The following is a 13610-nucleotide window of genomic DNA, read 5'->3' as shown; positions in this document are numbered from 1 at the left end:
AATCAAGAGTCCATGCTAGTCGGTTAAGCGTAGGACTCTTAATTTCAGCTCAGGTCATGATCTCATGGTTTGTGAGACCAAGCCCTGCGTCCAGCTCCATGCTGTCAGCATGAAGCCTGCTTGGGATTCTCTCTCCTTCTTTCTCTCTTCGCCCCACCCCTGTTCATGTGTACTCTCTCGCACGCAAAATAAACAAATAAATAAACATTTTAAAAAAAGAATATTCCTTTTTTTAAAAAATCTGTTTTATTTATAGGGCGCCTGGCTGGCTCAGTCTGTAAAGCATGCGACTTGTAATCTCAGGGTCATGAATTCAAGTCGCACGTTGGGTGTGGCGCCTACTTAAAAACAAAACAAAAAGAAAAATAAAAACTTTAGGGGTACCTGGGTGGCTCCGTTGGTTAAGCGTCCGACTTTGTCTCGGGTCATGATCTCATGGCTCATGAGTTTCAGGCCTGTGTCAGGCTCTGTGCTGACAGCTCAGAGCCTGGAGCCTGCTTCGGATTCTGTGTGTGTCTCTCTCTCCATGCCCCTCCCCTGCTTGTTCTCTCTCTATCTCTCAAAAGTAAATAAACACGGAAAAAAATTTTTAATTAAAAAAGAATCTTTACTTATTTATCTGAAATAAACTCTACACCCAATGTAGGGCTCAAACTCATGACCCTGAGATCAAGAGTTACACGCTCCACCAGCTGAGCCACCCAGACGCCCCCAATAAGGAAAAATATTTTAAACACGAAAAACACTAAACAAAAAAGACAGATTAATTTGGCTATAATTTTAAAAAACAAAACACTTATATACAACAAAAGATACCATAAAACAAAGGAAACAACAAACCATAGATTGGACAAATATGTTTTCACCAACCATAACCTGCAAAGCGGTCAGAATATAAAAGAAATCCAATCGATTTACAATAATATAAACCAATATGAAAAATAGAAACAACCTAACAAAAACAACGTGCAAAGGGACATGAGTAGGCAATTCACAGAAGAATGGAAAGACGCTTAAATCATGGAAATGAGACACCACGCCAAATCCAGCAAATTGCCAGACATGGAAAATGTAACAATACCAAGTAATGGAAGGGAAGGCAACGGGACGGCTATTTTGGAAAATCTGTTAGCAGCCAGGCAAACAGTAGATGAGCACAGTCCCGTAACCCACCAATTCTTTTCCCAGTAGATACTTTAGGGAAAGTCTCGCACAGGTAGGTAAGGAAACAGGTCCAAGGATGTGGACTTTGCAATGTTGTTTGCCATAGGGAAAAATCGAAACGCCCATCAACAAGAGGATGGATGAATAAATTGTGATATAGTCATATGATGGAATGCTATGCGGCAACTAAAGTCAATGGTCCGGACCTACATTGAACCACGCATCTGCAGCAGTCACGGCCCAGTTAGAAAATATAAACCATGGTAGCCGTGACAAACACAGGAGATTTTTTTTTTTTAGTTTATTTATTTATTTTGAGAGAGGGGAGGAGAGAGAACGAGAGGGGCAGAGGGAGAGGGAGAGAGAATCCCAAGCAGGCTCTACACTGACAGCAGGGCTTGAACCCACGAACTGCAAGATCATGACCTGAGCTGAAGCCAACAGTCACACGCCCAACCGTCTGAGCCACCCAGGCGCCCCAAACGCAGGAGGTTTAATAGAGGAATTGGTGGGGCGCCTGGGTGGCTCAGTCGGTTAAGCGTCTGACTTGGGCTCAGGTCATGATCTCACAGTCTGTGAGTTCGGGCCCCGCATCGGGCTCTGTGCTGACAGCTCAGAGCCTGAGGCCTGCTTCGGATTCTGTGTCTCCCTCTCTCTCTGCCCCTCCCCTGCTCGTACCCTGTCTCTGTCTCTCTCAAAAATAGGTAAACATTTAAAAAAATTATTTTTAAAAAGAAGATATTTCATCATCGGGGTACCTGGGTGGCTCAGTTGGTTAAACATCTGACTCCGGCTCAGGTCACGATCTCATGGTTCGTGAGTTCAAGCCCTGCATCCGGCTCCATGCTGACAGTGCGGAGCCTGCTTGGGATTCTCTGTCTCTCTCCTTCTCTCACTGCCCCTCCCCCCGTCAATATAAATAAATAAACTTCAAAAAAGAAAAGAAACTATTCCAGCGTTTAAAAATGGCGTTTGCCCAAAGGCATCCCAACTGCGACCCCACCAGTAATCCTCTGCGGGCTGGGTCAGCACCTGGATCCGAGGGGCCAGGACTCCCCCGCGGCAGCTGGGCGAGCAAGAGGGGCCGAGTGGGCGGGAGGCCATAAGCCATAATCCTCTCTCTGACCTGGTTTTAAGACGCGTGGTCGAACAGCCTGTACTGTGAAAGGTCACTGCGTCTTGGCCAAACAGTTGGCCTTCCTGACTCAGAGTCCATATTTGTTCAAAACTGCCACATGCAGCCACTTGCACTGATGAAAATGCAGGAAGAGCCCGCTTTTACCTCTGGGAGAATTAAGACCGCAGTCCTCTGTAGGACGACCCAAGCCCATGAAGAGAATTATCTTCCGTTTATTTTAACCAAGGTCAGGTAACACATGTACTTAAGTCTTGGATCATGTTGCACATTTAAAAATAGAACTGCTTATATGTTTAGACTTAGGAGGCTACTGTGTTGAAGCTAGAAAATATCTGTGTTTTTAATACAAAGTCCTTGTAAATATTAATGAACATCTATTTGGCATAAGTATGGGTGTACAGATGTATTAAACCCTGTATGAAATAACAACAATACAGGGGCGCCTGGGTGGCTCAGTCGGTTAAGCGTCTGACTTTGGCTCAGGTCACGATCTCGCAGTCTACGAGTTCGAGCCCCGCATCGGGCTCTGTGCTGACAGCTGAGAGCCTGGAGCCCGTTTCCGATTCTGTGTCTCCCTCTCTCTCTGCCCCTCCCCAGCTCATGCTCTGTCGCTCTCTCAAAAATAAATAAAGATTTAAAAAAAAATTTTTTTTTAATGTAAAAGTCACGTGTAAGATCTCAGAAGACGTAGCTACCTGACAACATTTGGATTCAAAGGATTTTGCCTATCTCTAAAAGCCAAGTGAATGCAAAAAAGTGAACTCTGATACTGCCTGGAATAGTCAAAATCATGCTGCAGGATGCAAACACAATTCTAGAAACGTACTTTCAAAAATACATTGAGTAGGACAAAGCTTACACCTTTGAAAATCAGTTCCTAGTCTTCTAGACAAGAAGAAAGAGGGAAAAAAAAGTCTTTGCCTGGGGAGCACGTTTTCTGAAGTTCCTAAAGGCAAGAGAAAAATCCATTGGGGTCATTTTTTTTTTTTTTCCTTTTCCTCCACTGTTCAATTATAATGAAATGAGTCCGTTTACAAGGAATGTTTACATCATAGTGTAAGTTACCACAATTGCCAAGATCACCCCGGCCCTGAGGACCCCATAGTAAATACCAAACAATCCATGCGGAAGTAATGAATCAAGAACCAAACACTGATATTTTTGCAAAGACTAAGAGAATGGGAAATTTTAATTTGGTGTGTTCCCTTACTTCCCCACGATTAGTGCAAGGTTTTGTTTTAATCAGCTGCTGGCTCTTTGCGAACACAGTCAGCTGTAATCAGCATGTCTGGCTGTTTGCCCCGGTCATGACTGGGCAATCTATCACTTCAGCCAGATAAGAATACTCTGCATAGATTCCCCTCCTCTGAATTGCAGCTTATGTACGCATCGTGCTTCTGTAACAGGCATTTTTTACTAATTAGGGACAACCTTGTATCAATTAACTTTGGTCTTAAAGCCATGATTAAAGAAACCAAATCGTCGTTTCTGGGCGTTGCTGTGCCAGTGACAGATGGCCCCGGCACATGGGCAGAAGACGGTGCTTGAAATGGGCTTCCTGCGGCTCCTGGGAGTACAGCCCACAGGAGGGATGCCTGGGACACGACACTAGGGACGGTCTGGGCAAAATGGAGAGCTGGGAGCACAATGCCCACAGCTCAACAGTGCTCAGCAGAGGTAGGATATCTCAAATGACCCCACCGTCTCCACCTTTCCTGAATCCCCAGTCCAAGGAGACTCCCCTCAAGACATAGCCCTCCCCAAGGCTCCAGCTCTCGGACAGTGTCTCTAGGAAATTGCATTTTCTTACCCTCGCATATAGCATAACCACCTGAGATGAATATCTAATTCATGCTGAAAACGCATCTCCTGGGAAGAGGGAGTAGAGAGGGGTTGAGGGCACATGGTCTTTTCAGTCCGGCTGTTTGGATTCTAATTCTGTCACTTGCTCTGTGCCCTTGAGCACATAACCCTTGGTTTTCTCATCTCTAAAATGGGAATGAAGATAATGCCTTATTCGCTCTTCACGATGTGAGAACCAGAGGAGATGTAAGTGTAAAGCACGATGCCTGGGGCGCCATCATGTTACTAATATACTGACTTTAGGGGGGTGTGGCTGGCTCAGTCACCTAAGCATCTGACTTCAGCTCAGGTCATGATCTCATGGTTCCTGAGTTTGAGCCCCCCATGGGGCTCTGCAATGACAATGCGGAGCCTGCCTGGGATTCTCGCTCTCTCCCTCTCTCTCTGCCCCTCCCCAACTTGCTTGCCCTCTCTCTCGTTCTCTCTCTCAAATAAATGAATAAACTTAAAATAAATTTTTTTAAATAATTTGATTAACAACAACAATGATAATGAAGCCATGGTCTCATCAAGTCAAGAAATGACCTCATTGAATCTTTATTCTCTCTCTCCTCTCTCTCCCTGAATGATCCCCCATCATGCCTTTGCTTTGGCTCCTGTCTACACATTACAGAGTCATAGCAGCTAAAACGCTATAGTGAAATAAATCTGCTTCATTCTGGCTGTGGGATCATGGGCAAGTCAATGCCTCTAGACTTTGGTTTTTGATCGATTAGAGCAGATGAATTCTAAAGTAAGTCTAGGTTCAACTATCTTAGCATGGATTTTTTTTTCATCCTCTCCAAGAAAGAGGAAGAATTTAAACAGATGATGGTGCTGATGTTGGTAGGGATAGTGATGACAGCAGCCGATATTTATTGAGCATGGTCTCTAACCAAGGACTACACAAAACATTCCATATTCATCGTCTCACCTAATCTTCGAAACAGCCCTATGAAATAAACCACTCCTGTCGTTCACATACTGTTCATATTGTTCACCCAACAATGCTGGGTCCTAATCCCTGGAACCTGTCAACGTTACCTTGTAAGGAAACAGGGTCTTTGTGATGTGTTAAGGATTTTAAGATGCAGAGATTATCCTGAATTATCAAGCGGGACCCTAAAGGCAATCATATGTATCTTTATAAGAGGAAGGCAGAGAGAGATACGACTGCACACACAGACGTGCCGACAGCAGTGTGATCGTGAGGCAGAGCCTGGAGGGGATACACCCACAAGCCCAGCGAGGGACACCAGCAGCCTCCAGAAGCTAGAAGAAGCAAGGAACAAATTTTCCCTTAGAGCCTCTGGAAGGAGCACAGCCTGGTCAACCCTTAGATTTTTCAGCCCATGATACTGATTCTGGACTTCTGGCCTCTAGAAATGTGAGAGAATAAACTCTGTCGCTGTAAATCACCTGGTTGACTGTTACTGAAGCCACAGGAAACTCACACCAACTCATTTATTCAAGGTGGTGGAGTCAGGATGCAAATCCGTCAACGTCTGGCTCCACACCCCATGCCGTTCAGCACAGCACGCCCCTTTGACACACACACGCACACGCACGCACACGCACACACAAACAGAAATGGACTAAGTGTTAACTAAGAAAGCGGAAGACAAAGAACTGGGATTCTGTCCGTAGCAAGGTAGTCATCTAAGTGTTGGATCCAACCAAGTTCAGTTCTCCATGCTGCAAACATCTCTGCTTTAGAAGCACTGCTGTGAAAGTTTACTCTCCCACACGCTTGACATCGAAATTAGGTCATACCTGCACCACAGCCAAGAATGTGTGCACTTCAGCGGGAAGATACACTCTGTGAAAAGAGAAAAGAGGATAGATACATTTAGTTTACGGCTGAAGAGGTTACTTGGCAGTAACTTCAGGCTCAGTCCACGCTGGGCAATCAGAGAAACAGAAGCCACTTATCTTTTTAAAAGGTTTGTTTCCTTCTCTTCCCCTTCAATTGGGAGTCGGTCTTCAATTTTCTCAAAAGGAAAGTGAGTAAGAACTAAGACCTTGATTTTTATTCCCCTCACTTGCTACTTTCCTGACTCTTTGAGTTCCCAAGCAAATCAACGAATGGGAGATTTGGGATTTGGGGGTTGAATTTAATCCTAATCTACAAATGAGCCCGCATTTTTTTCCTCTGTAGGAACAGGACCTTCAGTTCAGAATCCTACTACTCTCTAAACCTTCTAGTTTATACTCTGAGCCTGTAATACTCATCAATCAGTGCATGACTGATAGTCCCTCAGTCCACCAACTTTATTCATTTTATCCACCCCCGCCGCACCTTTGGACATTTAAATGAATATGCACAAAGTTTTAAGATGCATGGTCATCATAGGATGGTCTGCAATGCTCTAAATTCAATGTTCTCCTCTATGGGCACAAAGTAGGAGCATGGAGAGAACTGAGGTTGGGGCCCCCTTGGCTGCCAGAGTATTTTTCAATCATCCTGAGGAAATCAACTGGAAAAGAAAACTGTTTTCACATCACTGATGGCCCCAGTACGTTGTGGTTTGAAAGGACAATAAAGCACAGCCTTCTAGGACGAGGAGCCTCTGCGGAAGCTAAGCATTTAGATCTATAATATTTATATAAACAGCTGACTCTGTGGTTTTCGGTAGAAATTAAATTTATTTATAAATGTGCTTTTCTTTATAAGAGTTCAATTTTTTTTTTTTTTTTTGCTCTTTGGAAAAAAAAATTCATTACATCAGCAATTTCCTTCCAACAATGTCATGTTGACAGGTTAACACACTCATTTCACAAAGAAACTCAAAGGTATAGAAATAAATCTCCAAAGGCTACAAACCCAGTTATGACAATCAGCCGTGTCTCTCCTCTCTCGCTCTCACTTTCTCTCTCTAACACACACACACACACCACACACACACCACACGCACACACAGAGCCTGCACCAAGAGAACTTCAAGGCATCAAGGCACCAGGGTGGGAGACACCATGTTTTGCTCTGTTTTGAAATCCCCATCCAGTCTGGCTGCCCACTTTCTGCCTTCCAACGCGTGGCAATTCCTCCAACGTGCTTAGCTTTCAACAGAACAGTATAAATAATTTAAACCTCCATAAAAAGTGATACATGAGACGAAAGGACGGGCGATTTAAAGGGGACGGTCTCCTGGAAATCGGCACCACCACCCCCGTTTGTTCCTTTATCCATCCCAGGATCCCACGGGGTTTGGAAACGGCTGAAGCAAAGCTCTTGCCCATATTTCTTCATCTTTGGGGACACACTACTCCAAAGAGTGTGTTATAGCCTTTGCGGGCACACAGAAACCGATGAGCCTCAGATGTCCACTTAGCAGTCACGTAGTTCCCGGCAAATAATGTAACCCATCTGAGTTTCCATTCCAATCTGGAGAAAGACATGAATAAGAGTATCCACCACAAGGGTTCTTCACAGGTACACCACTGAACCCCGCCATGGAGAGGCCAGAGTAGAGAGGGAGGCAGATGAGCCTGAGAAACTATAAAAACGGAGAAATCCAAGAGGCGACAGAAGGTGATTGGGCTCTAGGAGGGGAGGTAATGGCAGCACGGAGCAGATCGGGGTGCCAGTCTGAGTAGAGGGGAATCTGGGAAGGGCTGTTGTAGTCCTCCCCCTCCCCATGTCGTCTCTGCTGGCTCTCCTTGGGGTGCAGGAGCAGTTTGGGGAGATATAAATGCCTAACTGTGGGGAGGAGCAGACAGCTCATGTTGGAGGACGGCCACATCCCAACTGTTCCCTGCTCCTCCTCCATTCCCTAAGGAACGGGCGACTGCATCCACGTGAAGAGGCCCCTAGAAAAGAACTGCTCACCGGGGCACCTGGCTGGCTCAGTTGGCAAAGCATGAGACTCTTAATCTCTCGGTCATGAGTTCAAGCCCCCTGCAGGGCTTGGAGCCTACTTAACAACAACAACAACAACAACAACAAACTGTTCAAAAGAGGTACAAGAAGGGGCGCCTGGGGGGCTCAGTCAGTTAAGCTTCCGACTCCTGATATCAGCTCAGGTCATGATCTCACGGTCATGGGATCGAGCCCCAAGTCTAGCTCTGTCCTGAGTGTGGAGCCTGCTTGGGATCCTCTCATCTTCTCTCTGCCCCTCCCCAACTCATGGGTGCATGCACAGTCTCTCTCCTCTTCTCTCTCTCTCAAATAAAATAAATAAGCATAAAAAAATGAGGTACCAGAAGGTTTCCTGAAAGGCACAGTGACATGTAGGGAAAGCCAATGGGGGCTTACGAGGCCTATAATTTAATGCCACCAACTCTAAACTCTGACAGCCTCCCCAACATGCGCGCGCGCGCACACACACACACACACACACACACACATGCTTCATCAGGAGGGCTCAAACTGGGGCCGGACCTCTAGTCTTGCTCACTACACATTATGACCCCCAGGGGAATCTGAGCTCATGAGAAAATAACTACACATCTAAGGAGCAAAACAGCCATACTACAAATCAGAGACAATAAGCTGAAAAGCTTATATCTGAGGAAGCAGAGTTAATGGAGTAGATCCAACAGAAACTTCTAATAAGCATAATAAATATCTTCAAAGAGATAGGCTATTGGTAACAGGTACTGAAATAAGCAGTTATTATTATTATTATTATTATTATTAAAGTAGGCTCCACACCCAATGGAAGGCTTGAACTCATGACCTTGAGATCAAGATTTGAGATCAAGGGTCAGATGCTCCACAGACTGAGCCACAAGGTGTTCCCACGGTGGCGCAGTCGGTTAAGCGTCCGACTTCAGCCAGGTCACGATCTCGCGCTCCGTGAGTTCGAGCCCCGCGTCAGGCTCTGGGCTGATGGCTCGGAGCCTGGAGCCTGTTTCCGATGCTGTGTCTCCCTCTCTCTCTGCCCCCCCCCCGTTCATGCTCTGTCTCTCTCTGTCCCAAAAATAAATAAAAAACGTTGAAAAAAAAATTAAAAAAAAAAAAAAAACTACCAAAAACGAATTGGAGATAGAGGGTTCAATAGGAAATGCATACAAAGAAGGAATTAGAAAATCAGATTGAGAAACTCCACCAGAAGACATCAAAAAGGGAAACGATACAGATGTAGAAATGGCATCCTAGGTTATAATGCTGAATCATTGCGTTATGCAATGTAGTGATTTGAAAATTGGCATCTCTGATGCAGAGAAAAAGTGGGTGGGGAAGCTACTAAAACCAGAAAAAGACACTACAAGAAAAGACAACTATAAACCAATATCTCTTATGACACAAATGGTAGATATAGATAGATGCAAACATTCTTAACAAAATTTTAGCAAATTGAATCAAACAATATATAAAAGAAAAAACACATGATATCCTAGTGGGATTTCTCCCAGGATGCCAAGGTTTGTTTAACTTTTAAAAATACATTGGTATCAGGGCTCTGTCAGTTAAGTGACCAACTCTTGGTGTCGGCTCAGGTCATGATCTCCTGGTTCCGTGAGATTGAGCCCCGCGTCGGGCTCCAAGCTGGTAGTACGGAGGCTGCTTGGGATTTTGTCTCCCCTCTCTCTCTGTCCCTCCCCTACTCGTGCTGTCTCTGTGTCTCTCAAAATAAATACACTTATTTAAAAAATTTATTGGTATAAATTCACCATATTAGCCTAAAATTTTTTGATTTTATTTTTTTAATGTTTATGTATTTTGAGGTGGGGAGAGGGGCAGAGAAAGGGGATCGAAAGCGGGTTCTGCACTGACTGCACAGAGCCTGATGTGGGGCTCAAACTCACAAACCACGAGATCATGACCTGAGCCAAAGTCAGATGCTAAACAACTGAGCCACCAGGTGCCCCTAGCCTAAAAATTTCTTTAACTGTATTAGCACTTCAATAGATGCAGAAAATGCATTTGACAAAAATCCCAAATCCAACATCAAATGGACTCTGAAACATATTCAAGAATGTTTACGGCCACATTATCTTTAATAGTCCCAAACTGGTAACAATCCAAGTGTCCCTCAGCAGTTAAAGGGATAAAAAAATCTTTTGGTATACTTAAACAATGAAATATAGGGGCGCCTGGGTGGCTCAGTCGGTTGGGCGGCCGACTTCGGCTCAGGTCGTGATCTTGCGGTCCGTGAGTTCGAGCCCCTCATCGGGCTCTGTGCTGACAGCTCAGAGCCTGGAGCCTGTTTCAGATTCTGTGTCTCCCTCTCTCTGACCCTCCCCCATTCATGCTCTGTCTCTCTCTGTCTCAAAAATAAATAAATGTTAAAAAAATTTTTTTAAAACAATGAAATATATATAGCAATGAAAATAAATGAATCACAGGTAATACAGCAATTCTGACTATACTCACTTTTTTCTTTTTTTTTTTTTTTTTAGTAGGCTCCACACCCAGCATGGAGCCGAATGTGGGGCTTGAACTCGGGACCCTGACATCAAGTCCTGACCTGAGATCAAGAATCGAAGACCTGGGGCTCCTGGGTCGCTCAGTCCATCAAGCGTCTGACTTTGGCTCAGGTCATGATCTCACAGTTCATGGGTTCAAACCCCCAATCGGGCTCTGCACTGACAGTGTGGAACCTGCTTGGGATTCTCTCTCTCTCCCTCTCTCTCTCTCTGCCCCTCCCCCATTTGCACTCTGTCTCTCTCAAAAATAAATAAACGTCAAAAAAACTAAAATAAATAAAAATACACTTAAAAAATGTTTAATTAAAAAATAAAATAAAAATCAACCTTAAAAAACAAGAGACGTCAGATTTAAAAATATTACTTTTAAATACATATATATATTTATTGTTTTTATTTATTTAAGTCATCTCTCCGATGTGGCGCTCAAACTCACGCCTCCAAGATCAAGAGTCATAGGCTCCCAACTGAGCCAGCCAGGTGCCCCACCTTTAGACATATTAATATAACATTTCAAAAAAGGCAAACTTAAATTGTGGTGTTTAGGAATATATACCTAAGTGACAAAACCTTACTTCTGGTAAGGAAATGATTACCATAAAAATCAGGATAACGCTTACCTGTGGATGGGGTTGGGACTGGGAACAGAAGTAGCTGAGCCTCTGGGATACCGGAAATGTTCTGTTTCTTTGCCTGAGTGGTCGTTACACCAGTATATAAGCTTTATAATAAGTCATTAAGTTGTATGTCTATGTTTTTTGCATTTTTCCAAATAGGCGTAATATTTCCTAACAAACAGGTCGGGGGGAAACCAGGAAAAAGAAATATACGCTAGGGCAAATATCAACCAAAGCAACACCAGAGTAGCAAATTTAATACTAAATAAGATAGAAATTAACACGAAAGACTTCATAACAGAGAGATGGCAAAAAGAAAGATAATCAAGAAAATATAATTATGTGTATATCTCCCTTATAGCATAAGCTCAAAAGATATACAGCAATTACTGATAAAACCACAGAGAGAAAGAGATAAGTCAACAATTGGAATAGAGAATTTATCATATAGTCTTGGAATAAATAGATCAACCAGAAGCCAGACAAAAAAGTAAGCAAAAACGGGATTATAATGCAATCAAGAAGCTGGAATTAAAATTTTGCACCTGATACACAGAGACTACACATTGAGATACAGGGAACGGTCACAAAACTTAATCATGTACAAGGTCACAAGGAGACCTTAACGGGTTCCATTTTGATGGAACACATCAGAGCACAGCGTAATAAAAGGACAAATACATTTCAAGTTGACTTCAATATAAATGTGGATGTGTGTATAGAAGTTTATAAATACTAGTAAAAAAACCGTAAGGTGGATTACAAAAGGCACACAGGTGAGTAACAGTAAGACAGACCCCACATGTCAAATTGGTGGAACATAGAATAGTACTACAGGGAAAGTTACATTTACCAGAAAATAAGACAGAAAACACATGTGTTCAACTCAAGAGGCTAGGAAACGGAACAAAATAAACCCAGGGGCGCCTGGGTGCCTCAGTCTGACTCCTGATTTCGGCTCAGGTCATGATCTCAGGGTTAGTGAGCCTGCTTGGGATTCTCTCTCTCTCTGTCTCTCTCTGCTCCTTTCCTGATAGTGCTCTATCTCTCAAAATAAAGAAATAAGCTTAAAAAAAAAAAAAAAAGAAATGCCCCTCCCTACTGCCCCTAGCTATCCCACAATAAAAAAAACCCCAGGTTGAGATTGTTTTATGAGCGTTGCATCAATCTTTCAAAATATACACGATCCCTATCATTTACGCCTGGTGCCAGAAAACCAAAAAAAAGTGGAAAGACCAAACGTCTTCCCACGGGTGTTGGCTGTCCACCCTAAACAAAGCTGAACCCTGCTCAGGTTCTTCCTGTTTATTTTTCCCCTTAGCATTTACCACCACCCATCATACTGTATATTTTACTTATTTATCTTGTCTATTCTGTCTTCTCTCGCTAGGATATGGATCCCATGGCGACAGGACTTTTGTATTCCGGCACTTGGAACAGTAGCTGGCACGTACTGGTTCTCCGTTAATATCTTTTGAATATTTATTCAATGAATCAAATATCCTCAACTGATTTTATGAAGCTAGTAAAGTCTTTTTTGCTTTTAAGAATTTAAAAAATATTTTTAAAAATACTCTTATTTATTTTTGAAAGAGAGAGAGAGACAGAGCGTGAGCGGGGAGGGGCAGTCAGAGAGGGAGACTCAGGCACTCAGCACAGAGCCTGATGGGGGGCTCGAACTTACGAACTGCGAGACCATGAGCTGGGCTGAAGTTGCACGCTCAACCAGTTGAGCCACCCAGGTGTCCCTAAGATTTTTTTTTTTAATGTTTATTTATTTTGAGAGAGACAGAGAGACAGAGTGCAAGCGGGTCGGGGCAGAGAGAGAGGGAGACACAGAATCCAAAGCAGGCTCCGGGCTCTGAGCTGTCAGCACAGAGCCCAACACGGGGCTCGAACTCACATGCCGCGAGATCACGACCTGAGCCGAAGTCAGATGCTTAATCGACTGAGCCACCCAGGCACCCCTAAGACTTTATTTTAAGTAATCTGTACACCCAATGTGGGGCTTGACTCACAACGTTGAGACCAAGAGTTGCGTGCTGTACCCACTGAGCCAGCCAGGTGCCTCTAACATCTTTTTTTTTAGGGAGGAGTATCTTTTTCTTTTTTTATTTATTTCTTTTTCTAAATATACTTTATTGTCAAGTTAGCTAACATACAGTGTGTACAGTGTGCTCTTGGTTTCGAGAGTAGATTCCCTTGATGCATTGCTTACGTACAACTCACGGTGCTCATCCCAAGTGCCCTCCTCAATGCCCATTTACCCATTTCCCCCCACTTCTCCCCTCCCCGTCAGCCCTCAGTTTGTTCTCTGTATTTAAGAGTTTCTTATGGGCCCCTGGGTGGCTCAGTTGGCTGAGCATCCAACTTTGGTTCAGGTTATGATCTCTCAGTTTGTGAGTTCGAGCCCCACATCAGGATCTGTGGTGTCAGTGCAGAGCCTGCTTCGGATCCTCTGTCCTCTTCTCTCTCTG

Source organism: Lynx canadensis, chromosome C1 (assembly GCF_007474595.2).
Source record: "Lynx canadensis isolate LIC74 chromosome C1, mLynCan4.pri.v2, whole genome shotgun sequence".
NCBI classification, from domain to species: domain Eukaryota; kingdom Metazoa; phylum Chordata; class Mammalia; order Carnivora; family Felidae; genus Lynx; species Lynx canadensis.
Note: the sequence above shows the minus strand (reverse complement) of the source record.